This window comes from Hibiscus syriacus, unplaced genomic scaffold (assembly GCF_006381635.1).
Source record: "Hibiscus syriacus cultivar Baekdansim isolate YM2019G1 unplaced genomic scaffold, ASM638163v2 tig00110202_pilon, whole genome shotgun sequence".
Taxonomy (NCBI): Eukaryota; Viridiplantae; Streptophyta; class Magnoliopsida; order Malvales; family Malvaceae; genus Hibiscus; species Hibiscus syriacus.
The window spans coordinates 735,627-753,432 of NW_024062625.1; the positions used below are offsets into that span (position 1 = coordinate 735,627).

The window sequence follows — 17,806 nt, forward strand, 5'->3', positions numbered from 1 at the left end:
GTAATCAAGATGAATGTTAACATTCAAATGTATATTAACGATTTGACTACAGTAATTCAATTGCCTCAAACATGTTCTAACCTCATCTTTGAAGACCAAAGGGCAACAACAAAATTGTCGACACAAAATTGCATAAATTCAAATAATCCTCTTCTGAGGACAACATCTACAACATGAAGAAAATGAGATTAAAGTTCTACGCTTATATGTTAAAATAATGGATACAAAAGAATAGAATTAAAACCTGCCGGCAGTCTTGGGATGTAGGCAAGGACACCATTGAGATCAAAAATTAAAAGTTTTCTTGAAGGCGGCGTTGCAGACACGATATACTTGTTTGGATCATCATCTTCATCATCATCGTCATCATCATCATCATCGTCATCTTCATCGTCAGCTTCATCTTCTGCGACCGATTGGTTGTCCACATCTGTTAAAGAAAATAAAATAAAGTTCAGAACGTGTAAATGTTAAGAAACATAGATAATGAATTACCTAACTCGTTTGATGTCGTTGACGTAATTCGTTACGCAACATGGAGACTTCACGTTGCAATGATGAAATATCGGATCGCATTCCACTCACAAGGGAATCAATATGCTCCCGAAAATTGACCATGTATTCCATCACGGTCTTAATTGTGACATCCTCTGCAACTGTTGCTTCTTCCATCATTGCGTCTCCACTTGGTTGCTCTTCTTCATGGCCAACGGGGTCCATTTCCTCCCTCTCTTGATCTAATCCGACCTCCTTGACACGCTTCCAACCGAGTTTTTCAACAAAATCATATCCCGCTTTTTTAATAAATACCATGTCAATCTTGCGGGTTAATCGAACAGGGGCGTCATGCGAAAAATCAACTTCCTTCTTCTTCAACAGATGGGTGATGACACATCCATATGGTAGTGTAGTTGAAATTGTTGCTCCCTTTGTGACCATATATACAATTGTATTAAATATGAGTTTTGCAATGTTTGGAGCCGTTTTGGATTTATACTTTGCTATCCACCAATAATCGCTGTCTCGAAGCGTTGAATGTTTCCCCCACTAGGCCGGATATACCATGTGAGCATTTTGTGAAACACTCTCGACTCTACATCGAGGTGAATTGGGCTATTTCTAGTAACCCGTTTAATTGTAGACCAATCTACACCATTTTCATCTGAATCCCCTGTATTCGCTACACCTAAACCCTCCGCATAGTTTCTGGAGATATATATATCCTTCCCCATGACATGTGTATTAATTCCTATTATTAGTCTTATTAGGCTCGTGCTGTAAGGAAGCATTGTTGTAGAAGACTCTAACTAGGTTGGGATAATATCTTGGTTCTACACCAAGGAATTCAAGCCAACCCCAAGATGTAAATGTGGATTTAAAACTAAATGCATATTATCATCAAACAAGAAACCCAGGTCAATGACACGTTCGGGACGAATCTTTTAAAACTCGTCTGCCATCTTTGTTTCTCCATGTCGGATCTAAAGTTCAGAGTTTCGAAGGACCTGATTTCCTCAGAAGAATCGTTTGTTACAGAAGGAGGTGGTTGAGAAGAACTGGGTTGAGAAGAGCTTTGAGAAAGACCTCGCTTCTGACGCTGACGTTTTGGAGCCATTTGGTTGGATGCTACCCCTATTACAATGGAACACAAACACATTCAGGATAAAAACTCCAATAGAAATCAATCAAACCCATAAAATATCGATAAATTTACCTGAATATCTGATCGTCACTTATGATAACGGTAGAAGGAAGAAAGAGGAGAGGAAGATCTGCCTGCTTGCATTTATGTTTAGGGTTTCTCGATTAAGAGTACTATATAACGGTGGAAAACACTTGATATTTAAATTAGTATCGACACAAAATATATAGTGTCGACACATTATTTAGACATATTCTCTCATAAAACCGGTATAATTGTACCGGTTAGATTAAAAAATTACATATTACATTATACTTTTGGGTTCGATGATTTTGGGATCGACACTTTTTTATATATGGATCGACACTTTATGGGTGCACCTTGTTTTAATTCATTCTGGGAAAAAAATATCGACACAAACTATATTAGTGTCGACACATTATTTAGACTTATTCTCTCATAAAACCGGTATAATTGTACCGGTTAGATTAAAAAATTACATATTACATTATACTTTTGGGTTCGATGATTTTGGGATCGACACTTTTTTATATATGGATCGACACTTTATGGGTGCACCTTGTTTTTAATTCATTCTGGGAAAAAAATATCGACACAACTATATTAGTGTCGACACATTATTTAGACTTATTCTCTCATAAAACCGGTATAATTGTACCGGTTAGATTGAAAATTACATATTACATTATACTTTTGGGTTCGATGATTTTGGGATCGACACTTTTTATATATGGATCGACACTTTATTGATGCACCTTGTAAAAATTCATTCTGGAAAAAAAATATCGACACAAACTATATTAGTGTCGACACATTATTTAGACTATTCTCTCATAAAACCGGTATAATTGTACCGGTTAGATTAAAAAATTACATATTACATTATACTTTTGGGTTCGATGATTTTGGGATCGACACTTTTTATATATGGATCGACACTTTATGGGTGCACCTTGTTTTAATTCATTCTGGGAAAAAATATCGACACAAACTATATTAGTGTCGACACATTATTAGACTTATTCTCTCATAAAACCGGTATAATTGTACCGTTAGATTGAAAAATTACATATTACATTATACTTTTGGGTTCGATGATTTTGGGATCGACACTTTTTATATGGATCGACACTTTATTGATGCACCTTGTAAAAATTCATTCTGGAAAAAAAATATCGACACAAACTATATTAGTGTCGACACATTATTTAGACTTATTCTCTCATAAAACCGGTATAATTGTACCGGTTAGATTAAAAATTACATATTACATTATACTTTTGGGTTCGATGATTTTGGGATCGACACTTTTTTATATATGGATCGACACTTTATGGGTGCACCTTGTTTTTAATTCATTCTGGGAAAAAAATATCGACACAAACTATATTAGTGTCGACACATTATTTAGACTTATTCTCTCATAAAACCGGTATAATTGTACCGGTTAGATTGAAAAATTACATATTACATTATACTTTTGGGTTCGATGATTTTGGGATCGACACTTTTTATATATGGATCGACACTTTATTGATGCACCTTGTAAAAATTCATTCTGGAAAAAAAATATCGACACAAACTATATTAGTGTCGACACATTATTTAGACTTATTCTCTCATAAAACCGGTATAATTGTACCGGTTAGATTAAAAATTACATATTACATTATACTTTTGGGTTCGATGATTTTGGGATCGACACTTTTTTATATATGGATCGACACTTTATGGGTGCACCTTGTTTTTAATTCATTCTGGGAAAAAAATATCGACACAAACTATATTAGTGTCGACACATTATTTAGACTTATTCTCTCATAAAACCGGTATAATTGTACCGGTTAGATTGAAAAATTACATATTACATTATACTTTTGGGTTCGATGATTTGGGATCGACACTTTTTATATATGGATCGACACTTTATTGATGCACCTTGTAAAATTCATTCTGGAAAAAAATATCGACACAAACTATTAGTGTCGACACATTATTTAGACTTATTCTCTCATAAAACCGGTATAATTGTACCGGTTAGATTAAAAAATTACATATTACATTATACTTTTGGGTTCGATGATTTTGGGATCGACACTTTTTATATATGGATCGACACTTTATTGATGCACCTTGTAAAAATTCATTCTGGAAAAAAAATATCGACACAAACTATATTAGTGTCGACACATTATTTAGACTTATTCTCTCATAAAACCGGTATAATTGTACCGGTTAGATTGAAAAATTACATATTACATTATACTTTGGGTTCGATGATTTTGGGATCGACACTTTTTATATGGATCGACACTTTATTGATGCACCTTGTAAAAATTCATTCTGGAAAAAAAATATCGACACAAACTATATTAGTGTCGACACATTATTTAGACTTATTCTCTCATAAAACCGGTATAATTGTACCGGTTAGATTAAAAAATTACATATTACATTATACTTTTGGGTTCGATGATTTGGGATCGACACTTTTTTATATATGGATCGACACTTTATTGATGCACCTTGTAAAAATTCATTCTGGAAAAAAAATATCGACACAACTATATTAGTATCGACATGACCCTTAATGTGTATAAGAAACATGTACAACAACATACTGCTAACTTTTCTCATCTCATTCATAATTATATTCACATAAAAAAATATAAATCGTATACAAATTATAAATCGTATACAAAATTATAAATCTTATACAAAATTAACTCGACATTTACATCATTGCATCCTTTGTTATTCTTATGTAATATTGCGGCTTTTGTTATCTCCTGTCTTCGTTCATTTTGATTGTGGCTTACGAGATCATTTAATACTCGCGATCGATCCCAGTCTCCAACAACCTATATTCAAATTGTCAGAACGTTAAGTATTGTCAACTACAGCATTCAATCTACGACTTTTAACAATTTTACCACAAACAATTTTTCTATCCACTTACAAATCACCAGTGCCCCTGTAGAACCGATCGATTCCATCCACATCATCACATACATGCCGCAATCATATCTGTTACAAAATTTGAAAACCACACATGTCAATTATGATGAATACTGCATAAATTAAGCTTTCTATTTGTGATAACATCTCATACCCATTCAATTGCTTATTCTTCTTATGCTCCACAAATTTGAAGTTTTTCAAGGGATACTTTCCTAGAGATCCACATGACTCAACCCAAATGCGTTTCTTATTATAAGAATCTAATATTTTAATCTGCATTAAAATAGAAGAAGTTATGCACCAAAAAAATTATACATTATAATTTACATAATGTCCTTTCATACATACATACATACATACATACCAATCTCTTAGCATCCTTCACTCTCTGTTTAGCTGCTTCAGTTGTAAACATACTATCATATATTTGTTACAACATGATCTACCATATCCAACACCAACAGATACCAGTGTGAATTATGGTAGTTTATTGTGATCATTATCTGCAACAAATTTCACACCCAATTTGACAAAATTCAACATTCTATATCCGAAAACATCATTTGCAATTGGTATGGTGTCTTACCTTCTCACAGTCCGTGAATTTCACATAGTTATCCAATATGACACCCCAGAAGGTAGAAATATTCTCAACACTTTCTTTATTGTTGGCTTCCAACGCCTGTTGCTGTAATTACGCAACAAACATTATTAATTTACCGTCTATAACACTACTTTTCAATATTTATTAATTTAACTCACCACTAAGAGGTATGGAAGGTAGCCAATCCTCCGGTGTGACTTTTGAGAATCGTAGCATATGGTCCAGGCGAGCAAATCGATAACCTAACAAAATTAATTACACAATCAGAACATATTCAATAAGTTTTATTTATTTCTACTTTCTACTTACCACACCGCCAACCCATTCTGTAGGCTTCAACGTTGCAACGTCGTATACAGTAGCGAATTGATTTCCCATTGATATTACAGAATATCTGTATGAATCATTAGGATTAATATCTTGTCATGAAATATTTAAATATCACTCACAAAACAATATATTTCACTTACCCCGATTCTAACTCGCTATTCCATAAATAATCACAAATTGCAGCTTCGATGTCATCAATTCCAGTTGGAATGTCCGCTTTTTCAACCTACAATTTTGCATACAAATTTTTGTCACAACAACATATAAAAATCAAATTAAGTATTCTTTTATTAACTTACCTTCTGCTTCTTCTTCTGGGGTGCAGGACATTCCGAATCCAAAACTGCTGCTATGACACTCTCCGGTGTATAAAGCACATTGGGCCTCTCCTTCCTCCTCATTTCTTCCATCTCTTCTTCTTCCTCCTCCCTCTTTTCTTCTTCATATTTTTTCAGTTCATCGTACTTTTTTTCTACATAGCTCTTCATATCTTTTATTTCACCCTTCAATTGAGCTCCTTCATCCGAGTATTTATCAACCACCCCCTTCACCCCCGTAAGTTCACTCCTCAAATCAACAACCTCCTTCACCACTCCCTCAAATTTTTCTCCCGTCACCATCTTAATATCACCCCTTAACACCGAAACTTCTTTCACCACTTCACCCCTCAACACCTCTACTTCTTTCACCACTCCATCTATTTTTCCTTCCACTACCCCCTTATGCCTCTCGAGTTTCTCTACGACTTGATCAAGTTTCTCTTCGACTCTTGATTGTCTTTGCATGATTTCAAATTGGATTTTTTTGATATCAGCCAATTCAGACATCAAAATGTCGAAGTTACTCTGTTTTGCTTCACCGTCGTCCCACTCACCTTCATCCCCCAATACAACCATCCCTCCTTTCTTCTCCTCTGCCTCCACTGCCTCCTCTACATCCTTGCCAATAACCTTCAAAAAATTAAATTACAATATTAAGACATTGATTATATTCTTAATATTATTTAATTACATTTATTACCATTTCTTGCTTCTTCCCTCTATCCAACTTCAACTTCACCATCACTCTAACCACCTCTTCCTTCCCCCATGCACGGATGCGTGCCACTCCGGTTCTTTCATAAGCCGGCACTGCCTCACAGCCCGACTAAAATCGAACAGTGCAACCTGCATTTATAATAAAATTAGAATTTTTATATAAAAACACAAAAAAGTGATTCAACTCATTTACCTCTAAGATTGCTATGCACCCTTTGAGGTATCTCTGGCTGCCCTTTTTAAAGGTGATAATTGATTCAATCAATCTCGAATGGATATATTCAGCCCAATTGAATTCACCCTTCAAGCCTTCATCGCAAATGAGCTTCATATATTCCTTGTTCGTTGACGTATCACCCGTTGGACAAAGAAATATACCGACAAGGTACAATAGAACTCGGGCCTTCAGCTCATCCCCCAAGTAAGATCCACTTTTGATATCCTCTTCAACTTCAGTATATGTCACCTTATGATTCAAACCATATTTGGAGGCAAGTGCTTTCCAGTTCTTACTCCTACAGACTTCTATAACACTTTTGCCTTTGTTTTGTACCCCCAATACGGCTGCAGCAGTCGATACCCCCAGAGGGAATGAATAATCACCATACTTAGCCATACATTGACTGACGTCAAATTGTGCCATCAAGGATCGACACAATTCCCTCCGAATAGGTCGATCCCTTACTCCGATCAACGATCCAAAACCTATTTCTCCCAGCACATTCAACTGACCCTTCTCCTTAAGGTGTTTAATTAATAAATTCACCCTTTTAATGCTGCATCTTGTCGAAACTTCCTACATTTTTTAACAATATATAATGTTATAGTTCTTATATATTTTGTATCAACGTATTTACAAGTTTAATGAATACCTTATTTTCATGTGCTTTCCTCCGTTCTTTGTATTCTTTACTATCATTCCTTGACTGTGTGATGTAAGGTTCCTTTTCAGCATCACTCATTGAATTCCATTTGGACCTCACATCTTTTTTCACCTAATATTAAACATAAACGTTTCTTAATCAATACATTAACACTAAATACTAATACTACTCAATGTCAATTTCATTTTACATACCGAACCGCTCTGTGTGCCATCTCCCTTCATCCTTTTGCATTCGGCCATACTGTTAACATTTAAAATTTGTAATCAATTTAAAGTTTATCGATACTTTAATCCAATTACCATTTCAACAATAATAACAAAAAGACATTGATACTTACTAGAAGTACATATATCCACCCTTTGGTTGCTTTCGAGTCTCGGCCTCAATTTCAAAGTCATCTGCTCCACCAACAATTTTCCAACCCATTGACTCCATTTTTCCTTCATATATCAGTTTACGCAAATCAAATTATTTTGTTACATACACTTTTCAATACAAATATAGATAACTACTCTTGTGGTAAAACGGTTTTCTTCAAAAGAATTTGAATGGCCACACCAAAATGTGTCGGCACATTTATACAACCTATAATATCATTTTCTACCTATAATATTTAATAAAAGTATCGACATTTATCGTTTTCCTTGAATATCTATTTCTACCTGCAATCGGTCCCAAATGCTTCCTTACTCCAAAACCCCAAACAACACATAAAAAACCCTATCGCGATTACTGTAATAATAAAAAATTAGGGTTTCGACAACATACTTTTCGATTCGACTGCAGCAACAAACAAACAAACTTCGCTTTAGAAACGCCTTCTGAAATGCAGCAACAATTACTCTTCGATTTCAAAAACTCGTCCGTTCTATCTATTTTCAGAGGATATTTAGCTTATATTTTCATCGGATATGTTATTTATATTTAATCGATACAAATACAAAAGTGTCGATACTTTTATGTCAGGTGTCGATACTTTCGAAAGGATAATTACCTATTTCTTTGAAAGTGTCGATAATTTATTACACGTACTTACGAAAGTATCGACACTTTCAATATATCCGGTATCATTTTACCGTTTTTATCATTTTGATACCGGTTTATCATATTTTTTACCTGTTATATCGTTGTGGATCGATATTTTTTTTTAAAGTATCGACACATTATAGGCGCTATAACTGCTTCTCTTTTAAATTCACAAAGTGTCGATCCTTATATAACGTATCGACACTTTTAATTTTACCGGTTTTATCATTTTGTTACCGGTTTTATCATATTTTTACCTGGTATATCGTTTTGGATCGATATTTCTTAAAAGTATCGACACTTTTTAGGATTTAAAACTGCTTTTAAAGTTATGTAATTTATGTTTCAATTTATTTAATAGTGTTTTATGTTTTCCACCTACAATATTAATTTAATAATTTAATTTACACAAAATTTTATTTGATTGTTTTGATATTTTATAAAATATTATTTAGAATTTAAATTTAACAATATTAACCAAATATAATAATAAATATGTTTTCAACAGTGAAATAAGTATGGACACTTTTATAAAAATGATATATACTTTTTTGAAAGTTATGTAATTTATGTTTCAATTTTTTTAATAGTGTTTCATGTTTTCCACCTACAATATTAATTTAATAATTTCATTTACACAAAAAATTATTTGATTGTTTTGATATTTTATAAAATATTATTTAGATTTTAAATTTAACAATATTAACTAAAGATAATAATAAATATATTTTCACAGTGAAATAAGTATGGACACTTTTATAAAAAGGATAGATAATTTACAATATAACAGGTAAAAATATGACAAAACCAGATTCATTATGACAAAACCGGTAAAATTTACTTGATATGTTAAAAGTATGGACACTTTTATAAAAAGGATAGATACTTACCGATAACCAAAGTTTACCGGTTACCAAATTTTTTAATAGTTTTTTCTTTTTTCTACCTAAAACATTATTAGTTGTCAACATAATAGGTACCGCTAAACCGAATTTATTAAATACATTTTAATGTATCCGGTAATGCTGTATATTAGCCGTATATTAACCCGCCTTTCCTGAGACATTCCCGATCAAAGCCACATTCACGTTTAAAATTAAAAAAAAAGGAACCATACTCATTTGTTACCAGATATTAAAAACAAGGGTGAGTGCTTCACTGCTTTCTCGCCGGGAAAGAAGCCGTTCAACGCTAAACTTTAAAGGTAGATCTTTCTCGACACCGGTAACTTGGATCCAATCCCGGTCTTGCAAAAAAATGTCCCCAACTCCGCGAAAAGGAAAAAGAAACTTCGACTCTTCACCTCTTCGATCTAACTCCTCCGCCGTCAGATCGTTTCTGTTCTGAGGTATGTCGTTCTTCTCGGACTTCTCCTTCCGAAATACTTATGTATTTTTTTCTTCGAATGAATCCCCTCTGTATTTCTCGTATTTTTCGTGTATTCCTTGTAGGATTTTTTTTGTAAATCGTTGCTCCCCGTATGTTTGCCCCGTCGCGTTTCTTGTAAACTCTGAGTATTTTTGCGTGTAACCTCCTCCCTATTGCCTGAATTTTTACACACATTTATAGTAAAAAATATGCTATTTTTAGTCCTGATTTCTTGAATCCTACGAAGACTGAACTCTTGCTTTATTGGCGAGGATTTCGGTTGCCTTTGGAGTCCTATGGAGCCACGTCTCATGTTGGTTGTTTTCGAAGATTCCGGTGACGTGAAGGGAGACATGAGGCGAGAGGAGTCTTCGGGTTGACCATGGAACTTGGCTGGCGGAAAATTAGTGTCAACAACTGCCCTTTTTTATACTTTTTTGTGGAACGAAAAATAAGACAAAGATAAAAAGACACGAATTTTCATTTGGTGGAGTTGAAAATTGACTTTGATATTTCCATTAATAATAACTCCCTGTCGAATTGAGTTGTGGATGGCTCTTCCGTTGCGAAATCGAGTCCATATTGAAATATAGAATTAAAGTCGCAGTTCGAAATTTGAATCAGAATGTGGCTTCTTATCGTCAAATTGTAGTCCACTTCGGCCTTCTTCTCGATTTAAAGACCTTGGTTTTAAAACTCGACTGGAAAACAGTTCTTTGACTCCGCCATGTGGTTGATAGGTCCTCGAGATGAATGAAATCGAACTTGAAAGGTCTTCGTTGACAGATAACTTTTATCGACTTAAGTTATGTTGTCGGAAAACAGTTCCTTGTCACTACAGCACGACTAACCCAGATTTTCTTCTCGACTTGAAAACCTCGATTGCAATTGGACTATAGTGTGATTGAGGTATCATCGAGCTAAACGTAATCGAACTCAAAAAATTTATTGACAGATAACCCTTCTTGCCTTGAGCTATGTTGTAAATTTGGTTTGCCTCCGAGCTGAATGCAATCGAACTCGGAGGTCTTCGGTTGGTAGATAACCCTTCTCGACTTAAGCTATACTGCAAATGATGTACCTTAGAGCTGAGCGTAGTCGAACTCGAAGGTCTTTGGTGACAGATAACCCTTCTAGCCTTGAGTTATGCTGTAAATGATGTGCCCTCGAAGCTGAGTATAATCGAACTCGAGAGTCTTTGGCAGATAGCCCTTCTTGACTTAAGCTGCTGCAAATGATATGCCTTAGAGCTGAGCGTAGTCGAACTCGAAGGTCTTTTGGTGACAGATAACCCTTCTAGCCTTGAGTTATGATGTAAATGATGTGCCCTCGAAGCTAAGTGTAATCAAACTCGAGGGTCTTTGGCAGATAGCCCTTCTCGACTTAAGCTATGCTATAAATTATACACATTGGAGTTGAGCGTAGTCGAACTCGAAGGTCTTTGGTTGGCAGATAACCCTTCTCGGTTTAAGTTATGCTGTAAATGATATGTCTTGGAGCTTAGCGTAGTCGAACTCGAAGGTCTTTTGGTTACATATAACCCTTCTAGCCTTGAGTTATGCTGTAAATGATGTGCCCTCGAAGTTGAGTGTAATCGAACTTGAGGGTCTTTGACAGATAGCCCTTCTCGACTTAAGCTATGTTGCAAATGATGCGTTTTGGAGCTGAGCGTAGTCGAACTCGAAGGTCTTTGGTTGGCAGATAACCCTTCTCGATTTAAGTTATGCTGCAAATGATATGCCTTGGAGCTGAGTGTAGTCGAACTCGAAGGTCTTTTGGTGACAGATAACCCTTCTAGCCTTGAGATATGTTGTAAATGATATGCCATCGAAGCTGAGTGTAATCGAACTTGAGGGTCTTTGGCAGATAACTCTTCTCGACTTAAGCTATACTGCAAATGATGCGCTTGGAGCCGAGCGTAGTCAAACTCGATGGTCTTTTGTTGGCATATAACCCTTCTCGATTTAAGTTATGCTGCAAATCTGAGACTGTTCTGTTTGAAAATGTTTTTTTCTTGTTTAAGAGGGGGAAAAATGTTGCTCCTTAATTCAGGCTCGCAAATGAATCAAATTATAAACATGAGTTCAAAGTATATCAAATGAATCAATAGCTCGTTTAATCCTTCCAGAGTTATAGCTCTTTGACAAATATTTAAATGGATGAGTTGGCTTTAGGTTGACCTAAGGTTTCATCCATAAAAAGGTCATTTTTTGGACTGCTATTGCAACAGGCTTTTCTTTGGCTTGACAGTTTAATTGGATGCGGACAAAATGACGCAACTAGCCTGATCAATTACTAGACCTTCTATTTCGGTCCTATGAATTCTCCATTTGTTCAAGTTTTGTAAGCTCTTCTAATAAAGGTAGTGCAAAAATATCGGTCTAAAAATGAAATTCTTGAGTGCTCGTGCGTATTTGACTATAACAGGTGTTCCTTAACTCCCTTAGTCCATCATTACCGAAAATTTCTTTCTTAGATAAATTTGATTTAATTTGTCGTTATCTGGCTAGCTGAATCCATAAAGTCGGGGCGTTTAACCAATCGCTTTACAGGGACAACTTAACATTATAATCAGTTTTATCAGGTTTAACTGAAGGGTTCATCTTATCACAAAGTCTTCGGCTTGACAAAAGCAGTGGAGCAAATACCGAATTGCCAAGTGTTCGAGCAATGTCATGGTTTGAACGTAATCTACTCATAAGGCCAGGGCTTTCAATTTTCCTCTATAACCAATTGCCTTAGTGGAATAACTCAGCTTTACGGATTTAATTTCTTAAGATTGTCAAGAAGAACCTGTTATAGCCTAGGTGTTTGTTGAAAGTCAAAAATTTCATCTTTAGAGTTCAATTTCCAAGCAACTGACATAAACTAGATTTTACCTACTCGACTATTCCATTTGTGAAGATCATTATCATCACTGAACGTCTTAAATAAATAGTATAATAATGTCATATGCAAATGATGCCCTATGTTGTCTATACATTATTAAAGGAAAATGTTATATTGGTTAATTGCAAGAGAGGGTACGGTGTTTGAGGGTATATTCTGGGTAAGGTCAAGGTCTTTGTTTTAAATCATGTTACCTTGTCAAAGATCTGTAACTTTGAACCATTTACAGAGTTTCTTAATTCAAATGATATTCAAAGAATTGCAAGTTTGCAAATGTGATTCATTGCTTAACATCTTTAAAGTAACATAAATTTCTTTAAAAAGTCCTTACAAAAACTTGAGAAAAAATGAAAAAAAAAAACAAATTCAAACAGAATGCCTTAGATGATGAAATGGTCTTCCTCACTTGGATGCCCCCAAGTTGTTGAAGTCGATCCAATTCTGGTTACGCATCTTCTGTATGACTATCTTGAATGCGTAACAGTTCTCAATAGTGTGCCCTGGGACACCGTCGTGATATTCACATTGAGCACTCTCGTCATACCACTTGGGGTATGGGGGCTTTATGGGTTCCACCGGATATGGTGACACTACGTGGGTGTCAAGAAGTTGTTGATAGAGTTCTTTGTATGTCATCAGAATAGGGTCGAAATGCTCTATTTCCTCTCCGGGTTCTCTGGAATCTTGTTTAGAAGTACATGACGGCACAGTTGCAGTTGATTTCGGTTTGGAGATTGTAACACCTTTACTGACATGGTTGATGTTGTTAATCTCTCCACCCCGCTCTCGCATAGGAGGTTTCCTACTGGTCTCCCCATCCTTAATCTTGCCTTGCTTTATGGCTGAGTCGATCATTTCTCCGGCCATAACCAAGTCTGAAAAGCTCCCTGATGTGATCACAACCAGGTGTCCGAAGTATGGAGCCTTCAGGGTCTGTACGAAAAGTTTTCGGGTTTCTTTTTTATCTAAAGGTTGATGAACTTGCACAACCAAGTCCCTCCATTTTTGTGCGCACTGCCTGAAACTCTCGTTATGCTTCTTTTCCATGCTTTGTAGCATGACTCGATCTGGCCTTATGTCATTGACATGCTTGTATTGTTCCAGAAATGACTTGGCCAGGTCCTTCCAGGTCTTGATATTTGACCGGCTTAGCTGGTTGTACCACCATATGGCCGAGCCCGACAGACTCTCATAGAAGCAGTGAATCATGAGTTGATCGTTTCCTCCATATCCTGTTATCTTTCGGCAGAACATGGTGATGTAAGCGGATGAACAACTGTTCCCGTCAAACTTCTCGAATTTTGGGGACTTAAATTTCAGAGGAAGAATTAAGTCTGGGACTAGACTGAGTTCCACAGCATCAATTCCAGGATAGTCATGGTCTCCTTTAACTACCTTCATTTGCTCCTCTAACTGCTTGATTTTTTCCTCCATCTTCTTCGCTTTGTCATCCTCATCCAAATCCGGTATATTGTAATAACCCGGATTGTTCTTAGGGTTAAATACAGAGGATGAGGGCTTCGCTTTTGCAGCAGAAGAGTCCCCTCGAAGTTCTGGTAAGATTTCAGGTGAGATAACCACTTGCGGGGTAGGCTGTATAGTTACCCCTTCCGGTGAACCTGCCCCAGGCGCACTGGTCTGTTGTAGGCCAACTAACTTGACAACGATCTGATCAACCAAGGACTCTTGGTTCTTTGTGATTGTTTCCAGAGTATTTCGACTGCTGGTTTATCTTGTCTTCTAGATCTTTCTGCAATTTGGCCATGTTCTTTTCGATTTTCTCGATTCTTGCTTTCATCTTCTTCTTTTTCAGGCGGGTGTTATGCGGATGGGGTATGTCCAATGCTTGAGGTGGTGTATCTAGTATGTGTTCCCTTTTTATGAGACATACATATGTTAGTTAATGCGAATGTAAAGAAAAATAACAAAATGCAACATATGTCTAGATGTATAATGCATGCAATGTTCGAGGCATTAATCCAAAAATGTGTCTGTTATTAGAAATAATCCTTATTAGGGACAAAAGTGTTTTATCTTTTAAGAGACAAAAAATATTCTGACAACTTCTCACATGTTGACTAGTCTTCCACCTTCATCCGTAACCGGTTGAATAACCTGTCGAACCACTCTGGCTTTTATGGATGAACCGTGCAAATGACGAGTTGTTTGCCCCAAAAAAGAAGTCTCGAATGGCTGCACCTCCAACATTTATCTTTTGTTGAGCCTGTTCCCAACGAATACGTCATTGAAGCCCTTAATTGATAGGACTATGTGAAGTCCATTTGTCTGTTTCTTGAACTCGTCAGCAATGGTCTCCAATTTCAGTTATCGTTTTGCCATTATCGTCTTTGAAGTGACTCCTAAGATCAGTGGCCATCATCTTGCCCCTGCAACTTCTGCCAGTCAGTTCTTCAAAGATAGACTTTCATTGTGCTTGATGTAGACCCGGTTCATTGAGTCCTTTATAATGCAGTATAGTGATATATTCTTCAATTGTGGGTACCACATCTTTTGGATTAAATGTGATACATAGTCTCCTTGTAGATTGTCCTCTGCATTTTCATCTCTTGTATTACAACCCCTTTTTCCATTAATGCAGATTATCCATGTTTAACAAACACATTTTTGGTGGATCAACACCTCGTTTCAAATGATGAAAACAAAATAAAGGAAAACAAAAAATAAAAAGAGTTAGTGAGGTAAATCAAAATAATAATAAAAATGAAAAATCCTACTGCACATGATATCTACCCCACATGCTTTAATTCCTACCCGGACATGATCTCTATCCCGCATGCTAATTTCAAACAAATCCTAACCGCATATTTGTCTAGTTCGCATGCTTTGAACAGAAAATAAAACAGGAAATAAAGCAACCTAGGGTTTGGAATGAGGTATTGGGGTGGGCTATAATTCCCTGTACTCTCCCGGTTTAGGTTCTAAAAAGGTACTCGAGTTCTCCTTGTTGGTGTCCCCTTGGGCTTGCCAGACCCTTAGTCCTAAGCCTATTATAAGCTTGTGTGGACTAAGTTAAACTCGAGAGGAAACATTCCCTTATGCCCATACGGAGAATAAATTCACACGAAGGTATAAGGTATATGAATCCCGAAGGTTACTTGCTAGGCCCATACGGCGAATAAATTCACACGAAGGCGTCACTTTTACCCCCACTTAAAAGGGTTCGGAGCTCGGGTACAGAGCTAGAGATGACAATTTTGAAAAATCTGAAATCATTAAAAAACGTCAGTATAACTATTTACTTGAAAAATAATCAAAGGTAAATAATTAGAATCAAATAAATAAATTAAAATTAAAATTTATAACTTTCGCTAAAAAAGACAACCGAAAATTAATTTCGGTCTGACTCACTTACCGATCCCCCGCAGAGTCGCCAAGCTATCGCGACAGTCTTTCGATTGGGCCCAAAATTGGGCTTCGACTTGAATGGATTGGGTTAGAGTCGCCACCGACCATTTTAAAACGAATTTAGGAGGCTCGGACACCATCTTACCTGATCTGCGTTTTACCAGAAATGTGTCGGGTTCGGGAGTCAGTTACGGTCAAGGAAGGATCAGCACCCTTGAACAGCCCTTTCGGTACCAATTAATTTACCGATTGTCTTAGTTGCGAAAAGTTAAAAATTTAAATTACCCGATTCGAATTACTCACCTTTGATCGATTGAAATTATCACTGTAAGTATCAAAAAATGTTAGATGGTAAAATAAAAATAAATACGAGGTAGCAAAGGGAAATATATATATATATCTATAGATATAAATATAATAATAAAACAAAACGTACGACAAAAATAAACAACGGTTAGTAAAAAAATAATAGAAAATAATAAATAAAGTAAATAATAATAATATATAAAAAGGTTAGTTAAAAAATAAATAAATAAATACATAAGAATAAAAATGAAAATAAAATAATTAAGAAAAATAGTATAATATAATAGTAAGAAATAAAAAAACCAAAAAAATAGAAAAATATAACTAAAACATATATATATATATATAAAAGAAATGTTAAAAGGGAAATAAAAAAATGAAAAAGAGGTTTTAAAAATAATAATTATTATAATAATAAATAAAACGATACTAAATAAAATAATCTAAATTAGGACTAAAATAATTGAAATCTAAATCTAACGATTCAATTTAAAATGAAAGTTCTAGGATCAAAATGAATTGGATGCATAATATAATGCCACACTTAAAGGAAAAATAAAGCTAACATAATTCATCAAATATCAAGTGACCAAATAAGTAATTTTCCCGATATATTACAATTGGTGTGCTCCACTTGCTATGTCAGATCAAAGCCACATTCACGTTTAAAATAAAAAAAAAGGGAACCATACTCATTTGTTACCAGATATTAAAAACAAGGGTGAGCGCTTCACTACTTTCTCGCCGGGAAAGAAGTCGTTCAACGCTAAACTTTAAAAGTAGATCTTTCTCGACACCGATAACTTGGATCCAATCCCGGTCTTGCAAGAAAATGTCCCCAACTCCGCGAAAAGGCAAAAGAAACTTCGACTCTTCACCTCTTCGATCTAATTCCTCCGCCGTCAGATTGTTTATGTTCCGAGGTATGTCGTTCTTCTCGGACTTCTCCTTCCGAAATACTTCTGTATTTTTTTCTTCGAATGAATCCCTTCTGTATTTCTCGTATTTTTCGTGTATTCCTTGTAGGTTTTTTTTTTGTAAATCGTTGCTCTCCGTATGTTTGCCCCGTCGCGTTTCTTGTAAACTCTGAGTATTTTTGCGTGTAACCTCCTCCCTATTGCCTGAATTTTTACATACATTTATAGTAAAAAATCTGCTATTTTTAGTCCTGATTTCTGAATCCTACGAAGATTGAACTCTTGCTTTAGTGGCGAGGATTTCGGTTGCCTTTGGAGTCCTATGGAGCCATGTCTCATGTTGGTTGTTTTCGAAGATTCCGGTGACGTGGAGGGAGACATGAGGCGATAGGAGTCTTCGGGTTGACCGTGGAACTCGGCTGGCGGAAAATTAATGTCAACAAATATGCTTA

General features: G+C 35.7%; 1 pseudogene; it reads right to left on the reverse strand.

Moving 5' to 3' along the window:
- LOC120218962 overlaps positions 1-17,806 on the reverse strand; it is a 30,128-nt pseudogene that overhangs the window by 12,010 nt on the left and 312 nt on the right.